General features: G+C 44.7%; 1 long non-coding RNA gene across 1 annotated transcript; it reads right to left on the reverse strand.

Annotated features, from left to right (window-relative positions):
- Positions 1-1,175: 1,175 nt before the first annotated feature.
- On the reverse strand, positions 1,176-8,215 carry LOC119452633 (uncharacterized). Its single transcript, XR_005192072.2, has 3 exons — positions 8,024-8,215; positions 4,242-4,298; positions 1,176-1,365 (listed from the first exon to the last, which is right to left on the reverse strand). It is a non-coding gene; the product is annotated as an uncharacterized LOC119452633 (long non-coding RNA).
- Positions 8,216-21,497: the final 13,282 nt, after the last annotated feature.

Raw genomic sequence — 21,497 nt, forward strand, 5'->3', positions numbered from 1 at the left:
TTTCTAATTAATGGAGCTAAAACTTTCAGTGGCAGCGTATTACGTTGTTTATGAAAGCCAGTAGACCATCGTTGGTAAATTTACATTCACCCCAATATTATTGTCTCGAGTTACATCTTTGTATCTTGCAAGGATTATTTGGAATTAAGCATTGTGATCAAATTACTAGCTATTAGTAAGGCTAATGGTTAAGTATAAGCGTTTCTGGGCTAGTTGCTTCCTTACTGAATCGAGAAAAGGCAAGCGCCAACTTCAAACGGGACGGAAAGAAAGACCTGCACACATTGGGAGGCGCAAAAAGTAAAAAACTTCAAGGCAAAAAACAAACCTGAGCATGCCTTAGGCAGAAAAAGGCCTTAAATGATGCCTTATGTGCACAATTTGAAAAACGTGAGAAAAAGGTACAAAGTGCCGATTGTTTTTTCTGCGCCACGTAAACTAGGCGTATTATGCGCACGTATTTCTGGGCCACGATAGAAGCCCACTAGTAGGAAGAAAGAGGTCGGGCTGTACGTCACGTGCACTGTTGGCGTCGTGTGCCAAATTCCGCTGACACGGCGAAAGGTATACTTAGGACAAACGGGTCGTTGTATATATGGACTATGGAGCATAAGAACATGAGCTATCTGTTAAGAAGAATACTTAATTACAATTACCGGCACATTGTCGGCCCTGTTTTTGTGAGCCATTACTATCTATCATTGGAAATCTGGTGAATAGCGGGAACATGCTTGCAAGAGAGATAATGGAAGCGTAGCACCTTGGAAAGGATGAGAAGACCTGTACAAATTGGCATCTTTCACCCTCCCTTTTTACATCTCCGCCCAGTTTATGTGTGTGTTAACATATCGAGCAATCTAATAATAATGTGTGTGTTGGGCTATCATGTTCCCAATAACAGAGAACTCCACCACGCTTCGTTTAGACTCAACAGCTAATGGGTCGAAGCGAACCCGGCCGGGCCGGTTTAGTACTGGGTCCGGATCCTCCTTCCAAGGGCTTGTTTGGAATAAGCGGGCCAGGCTCGGCTGGGCCAGCACAAGACACTTTCGGGCGTGAGTCAGGCCCGGGCCTCAAAAAACAAACCGTGCATTGCTTTACACCGTGCCCCGGAAAGAAGAAAATATTCCTCTATGTATATATGTGAAGGAAACACTGCCTTCAGGAACTGTGGCTTTGAAGCTACTCTTTATTAGGCTTTTCATCTATTGTGTACCGAGGTTTACCAAATATTATGAACTCGGGTTGTCAGTTTTTGTTCTGGCCTTCATGCGTCCGCTGTCGGCTCAACGTCAAGGCGCCCCTGCTGCTTCATTGATTCCAATAACAGACCCAGAGATGCTCCATCCGCGGTGACGAAGAGAACTGTAATATGAATGTTAATCAGTATCCAGGTTGGCCCTCTAGAAAACGTACATTGAGAATTCCAACTGGCATCATGACTACGTAATTTAGCATCAGTACTTTGGCAATTTCGGCATCAATATTTTGACGTCGAGTAAATCTCTCAACCTTAAACATTTATTTTTAGGGTGATTGTTCCGTTGTTATGTGCAACGAGTTTTTTTATTGTTGGTTCCAAAAAATCACAGCATATCCACGGGGTGAATGATGATGAGTGGGCGAAGCTCCGGAGGGAATCATCGGATCTCCCGCTTAAGGGGACGCTAGCACGAACGCGTTAGAAACGTGCAGTACTCTCTAGTAAGGGGGAGCGGCCACAGCGTCTTACGCAGCCATTTACACATGCCGGAACATGCACCGCGTTTGCCGACGCCATCACATGACTGCTGAGAGAGTATACCCCCCGTATTCATAAACGCTCCTCGACTTGAACTTGACTTGCCACCGCCTTGGGAAGCGCGTTCGAAACGCGTTGAAGGTAAGGCGGAGAGGCCACAGCGTCTTACACCAGCTTCTTACACGGGCCGTAACGCGCTAGCACAAACGCGTTAGAAACGCGCTAGAAACGCGGCCTTTCGTTAATGTTGGGTATTTATTGCCATCGTGGTGGGTGTGTCTATGTGCGCTTCGTGGCGTAGTGGTTAGCGCCGCGCGTACGGAAGCGTGGGGTCCCTGATTCGATTCCGCGCTACGGGCACAACTTTCGGAATTTTTTTTTATTGCGATAGCAATTATATGGACACTCAAAAGCAGATTTCTGCCGTCGGCGTCGCCGTCGCCGTCGCCGTCGCCGTGAGGTTCCGTATGACGTCATTTGGAGATGAAATCGTCGCCGCGCGCCGAACGCTGTATGTGCGAGTGAAAGGGCGCGAGGGGCGCGTCTTTCACGGGGAGTGAACGCACGGCGGAGAACAAACGCGCGTTCTGCGCCGTGCTCGCTTAAGGGCTGCAGAAGTAGGCGTCTCTTTTCTCCTTTACAATCACCATATATGTAGAGCAAACGCGCCTTCTTCGGACGCGCGAGAGGCCGTGGGGGAGGGGGAGGGAAGGGAGGCGACGTTTAGCTGCGGCACCAAGTGCCTATTTATATCAGAGGCTCCAGCAACAGTCACCAACGCCGCACGCATTTTGAGCTAACGCGGGCAAAACGCCGATGGCGTCGACAACAGTTCTGCGTGTTGTTGCTACCAAAGCCGCTCACCTTACTTCGTATGACATTGCTGTGTTGCTATCGCATTAATTGCTTCGCCCTTAGGGCGAAACTGTGACATTTTTTCATAAAACGCCGGAAGCGTTCTTCCGGAACCGGAAGCGGAACCGGAAGTGGAACCGGAAGCGGAAGTCGGCTTCCGGTTATACTATACGTATACATATATATGTATATATGGGTATACATACATATACTAGGGAGCCTACATGCAACGCCGTTTTAGGGTGGTGACAGCCTTTGTAAGGGCACTTGCCGCCGCCAGCTAAATTGGCGGGTGAAATCTGGGGCACAAAATGGCGAAAGACCAGCCGACGACCACATTTCCTGCAACCCTTGGTGACGTGAAATTAATTAACTTCTTTTAATAAACTTTGGCCTCAGCAGCCAGAGGCAAATGGCGCGTCTGCGCGCCGTACACGGCAAGTCTACCTTTTAGTTAAACAGACTAGTACGGACAATCTTTATTACAGCACACTTCGAAAAGCACCCTTTATATATTATGTACAACTGGAAGGCAACAACAATGCTTAATGCAGTTCACATTCTTGGCGTGAGATAATCCTACCACGAGCATGCCATCGTGCCTTATAACTTGTTGCTTTACATCTGTCGCACGATATGCAATAGAAGAGTAAGTTTGATACGTTAAAATAAAAGGAAAATGCAAATAGTGTAATAAAGATGTATGCAGGTTTCTTGAGCACATTGACGCGAATCTAAATTAAAGAAATTTAATAGATCGGGTGCCAACATGAGTACATTAGAGCGTGACAAAAAAGGCAGAAAGACTGGGGACCAAAATGGCTAAAAGCCAAATTTGGCGGCAAATAGCGGCCAAAATCTTGGTGTTGTCACCACCCTAAAACGGAGTTGCATGTAGGCTCCCTAACATATACGGACACAGAACGCCATCTATTGAGCAATTCATAAAACTAGACGTGGCTACCTACTACGATGGGGACGAACGGGTGCCGCTATAAGGAGCTTCGCCCCTAAAAAGCGCGAAGCAATTTACACAAAGATGGAGGGTCGGCCGAAACTAGCTACTACGCTCTACTTTTCATAAGGTTCCCTCCCTAAATCACATGTAAACTACTGTGAATAAAAAGGTGAATTCAAGGAATTGGATGCACAGCGAAAGCATATGTGGTCAAATTGGAGTATTGATTTACAAATTTCCAGCATTACGATATGTTTAGCAAGGTGATACTTTCTTACTGATAGTGGTGTTAAGACAAGATTTTTACAAGATGATATCTACAGCATATAATTCTGCGAGACTCCATCAAACAGTCAAATCAAATAAATGAACCCTTATTTTCCAGAAAAGAAAAACTGGACGGCCAGTTTTGGCTACAAATGCGTGCAATTCCACTCACTGTGTAAAAAATATGTTTTAATGCTCTTCCTGAAATTTCAGGTACGAAGACATTGATATTCTTCAGCAATCAAGGTATGACATTCATTAAATATTATCTTTAAAAATGCTATTACATACAGACACACAAGTCCGCCGTAAGAATTAAGTTGCACCACTAACCAAATGACACGTCCTAAATAATAAACGAAATGATAGATATCGGCTTATAAATCCGCATGCTCAAATGAAGGGCTGACACACACGTACCAAGGAGAAGAGAAAGCACAATGAAGACTCCTTGATTGTTTACCATCTTTGCCTTTTCTGTGAAAGAATGAGAGAAAAAAATGCAGTTGTTGGTGTGACGCCTCAACAGAGAATATTACTTTTCCTGCAGTTGTAAAAAAAAAAAAAGGCGAAAGCTTGCACTAGGCCGCGCAAAGCTCAACACACAGCGAAGCTGGCCCCGATTGATATCGGGCGGCTAGCCTCCAACGCGTTCGGCGTCGGCAAGCAGCAGCGTCCTTGGCACTGGGCCAACCTTGGTTAGCCTGCCTGCGTTTGTAGCATGCCAGGAACGCTGTCGCTCGTAGGCGCCGACGCGTCTAGCTCTAGTCACGCGAAATGTCGCCTTTCCACCTGTATTCTCAAATTATCAAGTGATACATGTTAGCTTTAGCGACCATTGCCTGGTTATGTCAACGATAGGAAAGAAACAAGGAGAACCAAAATTCAACTGGGATTTATGGAAGCTAAATGATAAGCAAGACAAAAATTTTTAGAAAGGCAGTTCAAGATAAGCTCGTAAATTTGCTCAGCACAACTTCGTCAGCGTTTTTCATTGCAGAATGGGAACTCTTCAAGACAGACGCTAAGTTTACTGCAAGTGAGAGAGCATGTTAGTCGAGCATAAAGAAAGAGAACGTGAAAAGGAATTGCATGTCAGGGTAAAATACATGCACTGCGCAGAAAGCTCTTCGCCGGGTTTTTTACGAAAGAAATCAAACAGTTAAAGTCTGAGCTTGCAGTTATGGATGAAGAAAAGTACAAGGGTGCGGTATTAAGGGCACGTGCAGAGCGTTTATGAATGGGAGAGACGCCAACCAAGCGAGCAATGAGCGATGAGAAAAAACATGCGGCTTCGAAAGAAATAACGGAAATAAGATATCAAGGTGAAGTCACTAATGATGTTGGAATGGTAGAACACGCATTTCAGTCTTACTATGAAAGTTTGTTCGGGAAAAAGACCGGTGATATCGAACGTTTTAAGACTCAATTCTTGCCCTTAATGCCAACAGTATCAGATGAAGTCCGTGAAGCGCTCGAGAGACCAATAGCCCTTCGGGAAGTTGAGGATGCGATTGACGATATCCGTCCCGGCAAGTCGCCAGGGTCTGATGGTCTCGGAGGGGCTTTCTGTAAGAGCTTTAAAAGGGAAATAGCCGTAGCATTAAATCGCGTAATAAGTGAGATGTACGAGAACGAGGAAGCGCCTGCTTCTTTTCGGACATCGCACGTTATTTTAATTCCTAAAGCGAAAGACCCAGCGAGGCTTTTGGCGGTTGAAGCCTACAGACCAATAAGCTTGACAAATACGGACTATAAACTTTACACTGAAGTACTAGTGAGACGATTGCAAAGTCTGATAAAAGAACTTGTGGGCCCCCATAAAACCTGCGGTATCAAAGGGAGATCAGTATCTTCAAATATACAAACTGCAGGGCCATACTGGAATGCTGTGACGAAAAGGAGGGCCGAGTCGCCATGATACAAATTGATCTTGAAAAGGCTTTTTATAGAGTCGTCCATGATGTCATTTCCTTGCTTTTAGAACATGTTAAAGCCGGTTCAGTGATAACGGATGGAGTGAGAATGGGTTACAAAAATTGCACTGCAAAATTAATAATTAATAGAAAAGCGCCACTATAAAAGTGGAGTCATTAGTAAAACAGGGATGCTGCTTGTCGCCTCTTCTGTTTGCCTTGTACTTAGAGCCGCTTTGTTTGACAATAATTAGAAGCCAATCTATTCGTGGATTTACCCATTCAGGAATTGAGACTAGAGTTGTGGCTTAAGCGGATGATGTGGCAAATTTTTTGCAGAGATGCAGAGAGTGTGGATAAAACAATGAAAGAGGTTGTTTCTTTTTGTGCCGCAACTGGAAGTGCTGTCAGCTGGACTAAGTGCCTAGGCTTATGGCATGGCAGCTGGCCACAGACACCCGCGGCTATTTTTGAAACATAAAATTGGAGCGTTATTCCTGCAAAATACCTTGAGGTGCCTTTGCAACATTATCGTGACAGTGCAGAATATTCGATCGAAGAAATAAAAAGAGTTTATTAAAGACCAGACAGAAAAATGGGGTGGGCATAATTTTTCGATGTTTTTAAGAGCTAGAGTGTGCAATTTGTTTTTAGTTACAAAAGTGTATGATGTACTGCAAGTGTTATGCATTGCAAGAGTTTCGGTACAGAAATTTCACAGAGTGCTTCCAGTATATATATGGGCATCTACTTGGGAAAGAACTAGCCGATGTAACTTGTTTCATTCGTTTATAAATGGGGGACTGGGGCTAACAGATTTGTTTTGGATACAGATCGTAAGTAGGTTCTTTTTCTTACGGGATCAAAGTGATATATTTCTGCGCACTGTTATTCAAGTGAGATTAAGTTCTTCCTTGCCTGAGCGGGTTGTCTCATCAAGAAATGAACGAACAGCAACGCTAATTGGTTTTCTAAAGGAAGTTGTGTCCTTTTCATTACTGAAAGCACATTTTTCCAATGAATTTTTGTCTTCTGTGATGCGAAAGAAATTCTATCGGGATCTTGTAGATGTTTTCTTACCGCTTCCTGTATATCGCACGATATACAACTCAGGACCTGAACGGAATGTTTTGAAACGCGTGAAAAATATGCCTGTTAGACCTTCAGTGAAAACATTCTTTTTTTCAATTGCATTCTGGCACTCTCCCTGTGAAGCCATGGCTACAAAGTAAAGGCATATTTGTTCCGTGGTCTGTTAACTGCATCATATGTAACAAATCCGAAACTATCGAGCACATCTTCCTGGATTGCCATGACTCCGTTTTCTTGTGGGACGTTCTGAAACGAACTCTGAAAAAAGTACTGCCGATAAGCCCTTTCGGTATTCGTTTCTTACCATGCGCAGACGCAGAGGGAGTCCCAGCTGACATGATAATGGTTTTGTGTATGAACAATCCGTGGAAAACGTGCACGGATGTCAGAAATGCCCGCGTAGATACAAGGTCGGCAAGGAAATACCTAATTGAAAGTCTCACGTACACGCGCGTGCCCTAAAGAACATGATTGTACCACCAGAGTGGTTTCAGGCGCTTGACGTTTTCGTGTCTCTTTGAAGGCCTTTTAAATGAGTACGGTCTAGCCAAATTATGTAATAATATTGTGTACCAAGTGACCTGCTTTGTATTTGTACGGGTGTAGGCATTGTTGCGAAGAAGGTAATAAAGAAAAAAAGGCTGTATAGCCTAGTGGTTACGACGCTCGCTTTGGAACCGGTGGCTCGCGGGTTCGAATCTCGCCTCGGCAAGGAAAGTTTATTTTCTTTCTTATTAGTTTCTTGATACGTACTACAATATACGGCTGGCTTAAACAGCTTCGCTCTCAAAAAGTAATATTGCGGCCTGCAAATCTATGCATAGCATTCGGAACCGATAAGGTAATTTAGGCCCATAAACTCGAAAGGGTACAACTAGGTCGTGGACCATTCTTGAAATGGTATGAGACCTACAATATTTAATTCTGTGCAAGCGAAATCAGGAGAAGACCTTTTGAAAGCATTTCATGCAGACCGAGTAACATCTCTCTTCGTTAATGATTATTTTGCGCTGAGTTTTTTTTACATTAGCAATAAAAACAACAGGAATATGCAAAACACAGCGCAACGTAATAATGAACATGCTAGCCCCTTTCCCTGCTTTACCTAATCCTACTTTTTGTGAGCCAATGCTGACACTAACAACATTCCAAAGGCATGAGTTCAGTCGAAATACTATAATAGGTGGCATTTACCTGCGAGCAGAGCAGCACAACAGGAGGAGATTGAACAATGGACACCGACTGAAACAGCCTTGCAGAACTCAGCCTTTTATTTGAGTCGGCCAGCACGTCAGACAGCAATTTCTCGATTCGCAGTGCGATAAGTAAAAAAAAAGCAAAACACGGTGTTAAAATTTTCTGAAAGCAATTACGGGGAACGTCACTCGCACGTGCTGTAGAATGTTGCTGTAATTACAGCCTTATGATCCACTGGATGAGATTTGAAAGCTGACAGGCGACTTGATAAATTGCACTATGCTGCCACACGGTAATTAAGTAATATCGAAACGTCCGTAACAATTGGAGAAATGCAAAAAAAACGTGCAATTTAAATAAAAAAATACGCCTTGAAATGCGAGGTGCATCGACATTCCTTCATTTTTTTTAAATATGGGATTTGTAACGAACTGTTACGACAAGTAGGGGAGGCTGCAGAAGGAACCATGCAATGCTAGTGCTCTGCGAATATGAGAATTGTGCAAGATAATTTTTCTACAAAAAAGTTCAATGGGGGTATAGATTATACAATAACTATTACGAATTTTAAGCCGACATGTGTAACATTTTTAGTGGAAGATATCTGAACAATTTTTATAACCTAGCTTGGGTTGGTATCTTTGTAAGCGTTCCGCAGCATATCATGCCATCTACCGACACACACACACACACACATATTCACTCGGTGAAACAATACAATCAGATTGCTTGGCACACAAGCTCATATACATATATATATATATATATATATATATATATATATATATATATACATACATACATACATAATGGGTTCTTAAGCGAACACTTTCAAATATTCTTAAAGGTAACGTGGCAGATAGCACAATTCTAGTTCATGGGCAGGTCTACACGAAGAATCGGACATTACTTGCACAAGAAATTGACATGCATAATCGACTAATTATCAGAAATTCACTATTTAGGTTTTTAACTAATTACCTGATAGACGCCGTCTGGCGTCTATCTACCAGGGGCAACCTCAAATAAATTTTGAGTGTTCGCTGAAACACCCTGTATATATATGCATATATTGTTATGGAGCGATCCATACATATGGATCAACGCGATGCTCGGCAGAGCCACAAAGACGACGATGAAGACGCTAGCACTTGGGCCGGATCAGACATCTCTTGGCCTAGCCTCCTCTGTATATATTTTGTAAATATATCCGTCGCCTCCATCTCGCTTCTGTCACACTTTGGTGGTGGTGCTGGGTACGTCTCGCCCTTAAAGGAACTTCGCAGCGGCCGCTGTTTCCGACATCTGTTTGCAATGGCGGAAGACACAGCGTCTACATCAGCGCCCGCCACTTAAACGGTCGTGCTTGTGCAACCCCGGGATCCTGGAACGTTCGGCGGTTCTGGTGACGCGGACGTTGAAGACTGGCTGGCGGAGTACAAATGCGTGAGTAAGAACAACCGATGGGACCCTACCCTGATGTTGGCGAATATAATCTCCTACCTGAAAGGCACTGCGAAGGTATGGTTCGATAATCACGAAGCTGAGATTGGGAGCTGGGACACCTGCAAAGAAAAACTCCGAGAATTGTTCGGGAAGCGCGTTGGCCGAAAGATGGCCGCGACAAAGACGCTCGCGTCACGTGCACAGACGGCTACTGAATCTTACGTCGCGTACATAGAAGACGTATTAGCGTTATGCCGAAAGGCCGACGCCGAGATGCCGGAGGACGACAAGGTTGGGCATATCTTGAAAGCGATCGCCGACGACGCCCTTAGCCGTTTCATGTGTAGAAATTGTTCTACAGTCGACGCTATTATAAAGGAGTGCCGGTGCTTTGAGCAGCCTGAAAGCCGGCGCATTGGCCACTCATTTGCCCGGCTTCCCAACACGGCGGCAACGTCCTCTGCGAAGACCGCACGGCTGCCCAGCCGTCAGTTCCACCAGATCAGCTGACACGAATTGTACGCCGCAAACTTGAGGCCATGACCCCTGCTCCAGTTCACGCCGGTGACTCGAAGTCGCTTACGGCTCCATTCGTTCAAGCTATTGTCCGGCAGGAGCTCGCCAACATGGGAATTAACTGTGTCTGCACCGTTGCCAACCGAACTCAAACTTCGTGGCGTCCACCCTAGCTCTTCCTCGTCCTGCCTAGCGCTCGTCCTGTCTTCTTCCGCCACCGTCCGTGTCTTCTTCGGGCTTATATCATGAATATGTTACCGTACCAACTCACCCAACTATCCGTTCACATGCATTCTCTAGCTCTTCCTATCAAGATCAGCGATTCACTACTCGATATCGCAACCCTGCTGCGTGGCGAACGCCTGACGATCGACCGATATGTTTTAATTGTCACCGTATCGGCCACGTCGCCCGTTACTGCGCCACCCGCTGGTCCTCGGCACCTCAAACGCTGTCTACCCCTTACCGCCATCTCGGGAGCACCACTGGAAGTGACCATGATCACATCATTTTTAAAAAGACATATATATTTCGGAAAAAGAGGAAGGAGCCAAGAATGATCGATCCAAATTTGAACGCTGAACAAATAACAAATATAGTCACAAGAGTCGCGGAAGAACAGAGTGGGAATGTAGTGAGCTTCTAAGTGTAATTACGACAGAAATACGGCAAGGGAAGCAACATGCTCGTTGGAAAGGAAAAAAAGAAACCGATAAGCTGGTGGAACAGGGAGGTACGAGAAGCGATCGCCGAACGACAGAAAACATCACGAGAGCACAGACAGGCAAAAAAAAAGAAATGCGCAGTTGCCCCAGGATGAAGTAGCCAGAACATGAGCAATATACGGGGAGAAAAAAATCTACGGTTCAAATATTGGTTCAAACAAAGGTAAAAGGCGGAATTGAACGTTGGTTGTCAGAAATACGCAAGAAAAAGAAGGGAGCACCCAGAATATTTTGGAACCACATAAACTTAATAGGCAGGAAGTCTGGAACAGGAAGTCTGGAACAATACAACATTTCCTAGACGAAGATGGAAACAAACAGGAAGGGGACGCGGAAATAAATTACATCCAAAAAAAAATATCAGCCGAATCTTTGCAAGGCAGTGACGAGGTCGTACTTGAGGAAAAAAGCATGAAAGAGAACCAGATAGAAGAGGAGCTGGCGCTGACAAATTTCAACTAGAAGAAAGCCGAAGAGAAAATCCCTAAGCGCACAGCCACGGGGCTAGACGAGGTTCCCGCTAGGTTGATTAAGGAACTAGGACCAAAAAAGTAAGGAAGCTGTGTTGAAAGCAGTAGAAGAACCCTTAAAATATAGACGAATACCAGCCAGTTGGCGACAAATTAGAATGAAGTAAACTTTTTAGGGGTAAGCGGTAAATTTACCAATGAAATTTACCCTCGCATCGGTAATATACAGTTTAGCAATGCAGGCAATTAAGTTTAAGCTGCAGGTATGGGCAGAGAATAATCGCATATTGGGAGGACTTCAAAATGGCTTCGTCTGGATGATAACTTATGTGTCCTTACTCGGTGTATTGAAATATACAGAGAATAAAGGAGACCGCTATATGTGGCTTTTTTAGAGATTGCCGGAGCGTAGGACAACGTAAACCGCCACACAATTTTGCATATTCTGGCAAGAGAAGGCATAGACAACGGCTGTATACAGCTTTTGATTGGTATTTACGTAGAAAACGCAGTTTGCGTTGAATGGGAAGAAATGCGGAATGAGGAGCAAGTTGATATCAACGAGGGACTGAGGCAGGGTTGCCCTTTATCCACGCTGCTGTTTATGATGTACATGGTAAGGATGGAAAGGGCGCTAGAGGGAAGCAATGTCGGGTTTAATCTCTCATACAAACAGTGGGTGCAGTAGTAAAGCAACAGCTTCCAGGTTTGTTTTATGCGGACGCTATGGTGTTGCATGCTAGCTAACAGGCAAAGTGATATGCAACGTCTGGCGAATATCTGTGGATAGGAAGGCGAGAACTCGTGCGAGAAATTTAGCGTGAGAAAATCGGATTTTCATCTTATTCAATGAAAACAGTGAACAGACAATCCCACTAATCCCTACTGTGATAACTGTGGCAACTTAAAGACAATGGAGCACATCTTACTAGAATTCCCCGTGTACCGCGACGAAAGACAATTTTTTGAGCAACAAATGGACATGATCTGCCACGATTCGTTAACGTTACCCAGCATCCTAGGTCGAAAGCCCGGCCTTTGAAACAGCCGCGGGTTTTGGATTTAGTATATCTGTCAAAAATCAGTCTAATCGGAAAGCTTTAAACATTCAACATTTCATACAGAAAAGCCTAAGTTTACCCGCCATCACACCTGTAAATATTAGTATTAGGTCCACTTGCGCATTTCATATTTATTTTTATTCTTTTTTCCACTATCATGTGGAATCTTTTAATCCCAATCTCCATCCATATACAGTGTACCATGCCAACGGTTGTATACGTGCCGGTTAAAATCTTTTTTCTAATACAGAGCCTCTCTCTCTCAGTGGTAATACAGGGTCAGGAAATACCTCGGGTAAAAGCATAAAATTACCCTGGCGAATGGATAAACGAAGTCGACAGATTTCTGGAGAGTCGGGAAAAACAATAATAGTAAAAGGAAAGAGAAATGCGGCAATAATGAAACAGGAGCGCTATGGGGATAAATAGGTACGAGGTGCTCCGGGGTATGTGGAAAGGCTCAGTGGCTCCAGGACTTGCATTTGGAAATGCGGCTGTTTGCTTGAGTTCAGGAGTACAATCAGGACTCGATGGAAACCAGAGGTCAGTGGGACGCCTCACGTTGGGCGCTTACGGGAAGACTGCAAATGAAACTGTGCAGATTGATATGGGTCGGACAAGTTTTGAAGTGAAAGAAGCTCAGAGTGAAATCGATTACGAAGAACGACTGAGAAATATGTAACAAAGTGAATGGGCTGGTGGAGTGTTCAGATTTTTGTAGGGGAAAAACATTGATTCGCAGTGGAGAAAAGAACTAGCTAGCTTACCAGTTAGTATGCGACCGGTATGATGAGCAACATGGTAACAAAGAAGGTCCAGCGGTAAGTCAGAGAGGCTGAGAGAATCTCATGGGCGGCGGCAATGAAAAAGAAACCTGCTTTGAGTAACTACATGAGAGCAAAAAACGAAATCAGGATAGAAACTGTTCAGTACAACTCAGAGGGAAGCTGTTTACTTTTCGGAGCGAGATAAGGATGCCTTAGAACACGCACTAATGTACAACAAGGAAGGAGAAGCATGAGCTTGCTGTAGTAAAGCTAGGGGAACGATGGAGCATGTTTTATTAGAATGTGGAGATATCTGCCCAGCGGTCGAGTTAGGCACCTCTGGCCTCCTTGAAGTGAACACGTCCGTAATAGAGTTTAGTAAAAAGTGATTGGAAGATTGGTGGAAGAAATGTGGGGAAACGACAAACGGAGGCGTACAAAAACAGTTCGCAAAAGGGGTTTAGCAAGTTTGGTAACGGACATTTGCTGTGGTTTCTTTTTTTTAGGATGGTTAGGACATTAGGCAGTATAATAACAAGAGCTTGGTGGCGCAACCCACCACCCCCTTTTCAAAGGGGATGCCCCGAGCATCCATCCATCCATCCGGAGTGCGAGAGAGGAGCCCAGTTGCTTGGTGCGTTTTTCTGCGTTCTCACGCATCGAGGCCATGCATTTCAGAGGCCAGGCGCAGGCTTCGTGGCAGCTCCACTAGATGGCGCCTAGTGTTCTTATGGAAGCACGAAAAAGAACTTCCGCTACAGTACACGCCTTGCACATACATCGTTTCGATGTTGGTAATACGTTGTGCCTCTATAGTTGTTCAATGCTCACGCTTTTATCGACAGCCATCTTGAGATGGGCTCTGCCGCGTTTTTCTACAAGAAGTAAAATGTGGGTATTGTAATATTATTAACATGGTTATCACTTTTGACACGAGAACATGAAAGACTTGTATGTACAAAAAAATTGAGACCCTGACTTATTACGGACAGCTTAGAGATCTAGAGCCGAGAAAAATTATCCTTCAGATTTAAGTTAGCATTCAGATTTGACCTTCATTCACTGAGTGGAGGACAAAAGACTGCATTAACGTGAAATAATTTGATGTTACAGGAAATACTCACAATTGATCATTGACATAAGCAGCATATTTAGAAAAAGCTGACTTGAATCCTTTAGTGAAAACCGTCATTTTCATTGTATGACAGAAACTGCACAATTATGATGATCTAGTGCCTCCAGCGAGTAAGTATACAAGTAACATATTGCGCAAGGTTCGTTGAATAGTTCTCTTTTGAATTCACCAAAGTATGTAATGCCAGGGAAGCGTCCATTCTAAACCAAGTAATGTGCAGCGCCTATAGAATCGTTCCAACCTCACACAAGTGACAACGCCGCTGCTATCGGCTATTCCAAAGTTTTTCCGAAGTAAGATACAATAAAAATCAACCATGTTTATGAAAAATAGTGCATAGCCTCGTAAGCATAATACTCCCAAACAAAAAAAAACATCTCATTGGTGGCTGAAGGGATGTACATGGCGAACTAATGCATATGCAAATGTCTTTACGGTCGCCCAGTTTTTGCCCTTACTACAATAATAAACAACGCGAAAAAAGAATAAATCTGATGAAGAAGGTAGCAAATTATAAGACGAGACAAAACTGTTTAGAGAGAGAGATAGAGAGTCAAGCTTGTTGGTTTTATCGTTCAAGAAAGATAAACCTTGAATGAAATGGAAATATTTAAGGAAATAGATGGTATGCATTGTTGGAAGCGATGATTACCGCAGGAAAGATTTAATGATGAAAAAAATGAGAAATTACTCTGTGTGATAGCGCTATTTAGAAAACTTACAGTATATGAAAAAAAGCAATAGGTGACAAAAAGTACTTCTGTGTTGTATGATTGGAGGCATTTAGGCATTATGCGCCAGCATATCGCATGGTGCCTGCCAATAACGCAACGGCAAAGACAAAATTTTGGGAGTTGATTAAGGACGGTTGGTATGTGACATCGCAACATTGTTTACAGCGTGTAATGCTTCCTTTGAATATGATGGCAACGAACACGTGATATCTTGGGAAAACTGTTTGGATGATTGCGCTACAGGTCAACAGAGCTGCGTTCTGTTTCTAATAGTTGACCTATTTTACCTGATGTCTCTCGAATCAGATATCGCATAGATTAATACCTTACTCATGCTAGCGTCAGCAGTTCACACATCGTACACCCTTATTGCCACCACCATTACCACTTGAACTGACATGTTTTGCGAATCAGTGCAGTTTAACGTGCGACAGAACAAAAATTATTTTCGTGAAATCTGCTCGAAGTGGTCTGTCTCCGTGTGGGTTGCGTATGGCAAGAACACTTATTGCTCTAATCAAGTTACCTTGTTTATTATTTGTTGGTAGGTGAATACATATTGTATTCTTGAGAATACAATATGTATGAAAAATAAATATTTTGATTTCACTACAAAGAGAATATTCTATTAGTGTGATCTATATGACTTGGGTGATTATTGTTACGTTGTTCGCGGCACCTGCTAAATTATCACTGCAGGAGTCACGCATAGATTAAGTGGCTGACCGGTAAGAGATTTAGTGAACGCTAACATCATAGGCCCAACAGGTATATTCTACTGTCAGTAAGCCTGAAACACAAGCCACTCCAGTAGGGGTATAGCGAAAAGGCGCCGTGCTTTTTTTGTGTGCTGACTATGGAGCTGCCTGTACATGCGATTTCATTACGTGCAATGCCAAAAGCTCCGCAGAATAAAAAAATATCTCAATGAATTGAAAGTTTATAAATAGTTTATTTGGAAAGCGAGAGTGACTGTCATAAATTATTTTGATTCACAATTGAACCGCTTTGGCATTACGTGTTTGTACCTGCTATTCTAATAGCTGGCTGAATAATTTCACCAGAACAATATACGCAACCTGACAGGGCTTCATTCATACTGCAGTATATCAAAGTGTCATGCTCTGATAGCAATTATAACGTCGGTCAGAATTCTACAATTCCTTTCAAGAATGAATAATTGTGGTCTCCGGACAGCTCCGGATTATAAAAAAAAACACTTTTATTTTCCTTGCTGCCAGGCACTGCCTAAAAGCCTTTTTTGACTTTGGCAGGCCATTAATTGTACCCTGTATATCCACAAATAAAAATATATTTACTGTATCACGATGTCCAAATAGTCTGAAACCAATTACTCGAAATGTCACTCTCTCGTGCTTTAGAGTATTGCCGTAACTACAGCCTTACTGGACGAGATTTCTAAGCTGAAAGACGACTTGATAAATTTAACTGTCCAGACACGTGGAAAACAAGGAACACAGAAACGTCCGTCACAATTGGAGGAATGCAGAAAACGTTCGTGCTAGGGAAACAAAAATATGCCTCCCACTGCGAGGATAATCGACATTTCTCCATTCTTTAATTGTGGGCTTCGTAACAAACTGTTGAGATGAGTACGCGAGGCTGCAGGCAGACTCCTGCGTTGCTAGTGCTCTGCGAATATAAGAAATGTGCAAGGTTATTTTTCAGCAAAAAGTGCAACGTGGCATAGCTTATACAATAATCTCTGACTTACTAAAATTAGATAAACGGTGCAATGACTGGTTAATGCATGTGAACACTAACAAAACGTCTTTTGTTTCCTTTCATCGGCTGCATGAGTACCCCGTATTTAAATACTTTCTTAGCGGAAACATCTCTTCACAATCTTAAGCAAAGTACCTAGGAATTACTCTCTCCAATGACCTAACTTGGACAACGCAAATAAACAAGATCACTAGCGACGCTAACCGTACCTTAGGTTACCTCAATTGAAATCTAGCACATGCCTCTCCTTCTTTAATACTACTAGCTTACAAAACACTAATCCGACCCAAATTAGAACATGCTTGTTCTGTTTGGGATTCTTCCGAACGCGCTCTAGCCAATCACATTGAATCAATACAAAACCGCGCCATTATATCCGTCCATTCTGATTACTCTTACACCACCAGCGCAAGTAACCTAAGAAACAAGCATGTTTACATAGGCTTGAAGTTCACCGCAAAATTGCAAGGCTTTCACTGCATCACGAACTTTGCCACCGTTTGCCTCATTCTTAGCCCATGAATCCAGCTCATCGCATCTCTGCACGCATCAGCCATGTTAAAACCGTAATCTCTGTCCCCCCCCCCACACACACACACATGACCGCACCGTCGCGCACCTTTAGTCATTCTTCGTCAAGACATCCATCATCTCGCACAATGTTCCCTCAAACATCGTCCCTCACGTTAACCCTGTTCAGTTAGAAGCCGACTTTGAGACACTCTTTGTAAACATCAAGGAGCTTTTATTCCGTCCACCCCTCATCTAAACGCATGTGTACAGGGTCCTTGAAGTAGGTTCAATAAATGAATGAACGAATGAATAAATGAATGAATGAATGAATGAATGAATGAATGAATGAATATTACGACTTTAAGGTACAGGTGTTAAAATGTTTAGTGGGAGATCCCTGACCACTTTTTGGAGAACCTATCTTCGCTTGGTATTTTTGTAAGCGTGCCGCAGGATATCACATTATCTACTAACGCACTCATACAAACATTCGATCAGTCGATCAATCAATCAATACACTAAATTGTTTAATTGCATTGTGATGGCCACGCAAACACACACACACACACACACACACATATATATATATATATATATATATATATATATATATATATATATATATATATATATATGTGTGTGTGTGTGTGTGTGTGTGTGTGTGTGTGGCATTCGTGCGCGCCTACATGTCCATACTTGCTTTGCATTCTTCTAATTTTTCTTCCAACTCTTCATGCCGGCCCCGTTTATATTGCCGATCTTATTCACTACTTCCGCTGTCTCAGGATATGGAACAGCTACTCTTCTCTTTTTCTCTTGCTTACCTCGTCTTCTCGTTTGGCAGCATATCGAACGCGTTCGATATTCGCCCACAGGGATGAGCTACAGCAGATTATCCCGTGGATGTGGATGACCGTAAACAGCGCACGGGTTTCGGTCATGCAGACTTGCGGGGGAGTCCTTTGCTGAACGACCCATAGCAGCGGATTTCAGCATGGAGAAATCGGGAATTATGAACTTTAATGAAGAAACGAGTAATTAGGTGGCGTCAATTCCACAGCAAGTCATCCCCGTAGTCAAGCAATCTAAATACTTCCGCGTATACCTAAACGAAAGAACGAAATTCTCAAGCACCCAACAAGTTAATCTGAAAATAAAGGGGAAGCTGTTTGCAGCAATAATGAAACATTGAAGGCTTTGGGACCAGAATAAATATGAAGTGTTGCGTGGAGTCTGGGAAAAGAGTGATAGTGCCAGAGCTAAAGTTCGCAAACGCCATTGTATGCCTGTTTCCAACGAATGTATGCACAGTTCGCTTCGCTTTGCTGAGTGCTTGTAGCCTCTGCATTACGACAGGGACGAGACATTGCATGGTTGCTTCTTTAGGGATTTATGAGCCAGTGCTGACGATGACAATTTTCGTACCACTGGACAGCGCGACGCGTTTTCTTCTGGGCCCTCGGGGGTATGAGCCACTTAAGGCTTTCGCCATAATAAACTTCTTCGAAGCAAACTTGGTTTACCGGGTATATGCCAGGAAGTGTGCGCCGCTCTTAAATGAAAGTCTTTGACGCCAACTTGGGTAACCAGGTGTATCACACGGGGAATGTGCCATTCTAGAATGACGAAAAATATCCCTAAATTTCTCGGACGCTGAGCGGAATCGAACGCACCTCACAAGGTGTCCTCCAGGAGTGGAACCCAAGGAGGGCTGCGCCACAAATGCACTGGGTATCTGCCGCTTTTCAGTGAGCGGCTTTCACGTCAACGCTTCAGTGAGCTGCGTCATGAATGCATCTGGCATGCTTCGCTCTTCAATGAAGCTCTCGCCAACTTGGGTTGTAAGTGCCACTGAGTGTCCCTGAAGCGAGGGAAGAGTTGTCAGCGTTTGCATGCACCGGCGCACCGTGCTTCCCGTATCGGAGGACACGCTCGGACTTCGCGGCAATGCCAGTAGATGGCGGAGCACGCCCAGAAAGGAGCGCGAGAGACCCGGTTGCTGCATGACGCGTTTCTTAGCCTCCTTACGCCATGCGTTTCAGGGGTCACGTGCAGGCTTGATGGCATCCGGTGTACACGCCTCATGCATACATCGTTTCGAAGGAGTCGATACGTTGTTTCGCTGTATTGAGTTATTGCTAGCGCATTACCGTGGACAGCCAACGTGAGACGGGTTCCGCCGCATTTTTTTTCTACATGAAGGTAAATGTGGGAATTCGTCATGTGGTACATGGTAAATGTGGAATATCGTCACCGCGTTTATGAGTTACTACACAAGAATATAGAAGTTGTGTAACGGAATGTGCAAAAAATCAAAACCCCTTTCTTAAAGAAAGAGGGATGAACGCCAAGCTTTCTCCCATGCAAACTGAATCAAAGTCAAAGTGCAAAGCCAACGACCACGCAACGAACCCAGGAAATGCTGAGCGACCCGATGCGATGCATACGTGATTTGATTGCTTGTTTAGGATTGAATTTTTTGAACGTTGAAGTTGAATGAAGAGACATTTCGTTAAGTTGCATAGCCTTTATTTTAGATCATGTAGCCGTTGATTACACGCACACACTCACACTTTGCCTTGTATTGCCTTGTGATCGCTGTGGTAGACGGTCAGATGCTCTGCCGTTTGCGATAGACGGGATCGGCCTTATGGGCATGATCGCGCTCGCGCCTACGTTCGCTCTTTTTCCAAGCGCTGCACTCGCGGCCTACCCATGCTGACGGTTGGGAACGCAGTGCGTGACGCGCGTAATGCATGCAGATATATACAGTTCGTCCTGGTTGCATGGCGTTGCACTTCCCATTATTCTTATCGGTACAACTGCGAATGTAAACTGCAGTGTTCTACGGTACGTATGTCGTTCGCCGTTGTTCTATTGTGTGCGCAGATAGTTCTAATGTGTAAGTTAGCGTTCCTGCAGTGCGTTTTTGGCGCTCACGGACGAATCAGTTAAAATATAAAGCTTCACTTTGAAAAAAAAAAACAGACCACCGACTTTACATTAAGAGCTTGGAGGATAAAGCCTAGAAAAATGAATAGATAAGAGGTTTATTAGCAATGGATTTAGGCGAACGGGTAGCAGTCACAAGCGTACGTCCAGGGACAGCAACCACGAGCTCATGCCGGTGGCGATGCTGCTGAGGCACTGGTTGCTCTTCTTCATTACAATCGCCCTCCTCCGAAAAAGGCGCCATCCTGGCGGCTTAAGGCGAAGACACTACTATTGGGTCGTAGTACGGCTTAATGGGACAGACGTGGACACGTTCGCGGCCGCGATTGCGCAGGTCTGTCGGTGGCTTGAAGGGCTCCACGAGGTAATTGACGGAGGACGTTTGCTCCAGAACGCGGTAGGGTCCGAGGTATTTCGCGACAAGTTTTGCGGAGTGGCCGGGTGTGGTACCGGGTACCCGAAGCCAGATCAGAGAGCCAGGGGAAAATGTTGGTGCAGAACGGTCGGCAGGTTGACGGGATTGCTGCTGCCACTGGTCCTCGATGGAAAAAGAGCGGGCAAGATGGCGGCATTCCTCAGCATGTGGAGCAGCTTCAGACGGCGGAGTACTTTCGGACGCATCAGGCTTTCATGAAAGAATTGTATCGAACGTATTAGATTGTTCTCGTCCATATAGGAGAAAGTACGGAGAAAATCCAGTAGTTGCTTGTGCTAGAGCACTGCACGGGCCGATTTTTGCGGCCCGGGCCCGGCCTGGGCCCATTTTTACATTGGGCGGCCCGCCCGAGCCCGATCAAAACCTTTATGGCGAGACCCGGGCCCGTCCCGGGCCCGGAAATAGTCTACGTTACCCGCCCGGCCCGGCCCGCCACCCCTTTACCTTAAGCCCGAGCCCAGCCCGAGCCCGACTCGAAACTGGCCCGAACCCGGCCCGAGTCCGAAAAATACATGTTTTTCAGAGGTGAGAAGCCCGAGAATAACTCGCAGAAAGCCCGAGCCCGGCCCGGGCCCGCGTCAAAAAACCCGAGCCCGGCCCGGGCCCGGGTTAAAAAGCACACGCCGTGCCCGAGCCCGGCCCGAGCCCGTGAAAAAACTGCTCTACCCGGCCCGGCCCGGCCCGTGGGCCGGGCCGGGCCCGGGCTTTCTGGTAAGCCCGAGCCCGTGCAGTGCTCTAGCTTGTGCCGCAGTATTGTACGCATACGTCACGAAAGGAAGAACTTGGTCCCAATTTGAATGATCAGAGGCGACGTACACTGATAGCATATCACCAAGAGTATACGGTTGAAGCGTTCTGTCATAACGTTAGTTTGCGGATGATACGCTGTACTTGTGCGGTGAATGATTCGGCATTCGTCGAGTAGTGCCTTCAAAGCATCGGCAAGAAAGGCTCGGGCCCTATCGCTCAG

Source organism: Dermacentor silvarum, chromosome 5 (assembly GCF_013339745.2).
Source record: "Dermacentor silvarum isolate Dsil-2018 chromosome 5, BIME_Dsil_1.4, whole genome shotgun sequence".
NCBI classification, from domain to species: domain Eukaryota; kingdom Metazoa; phylum Arthropoda; class Arachnida; order Ixodida; family Ixodidae; genus Dermacentor; species Dermacentor silvarum.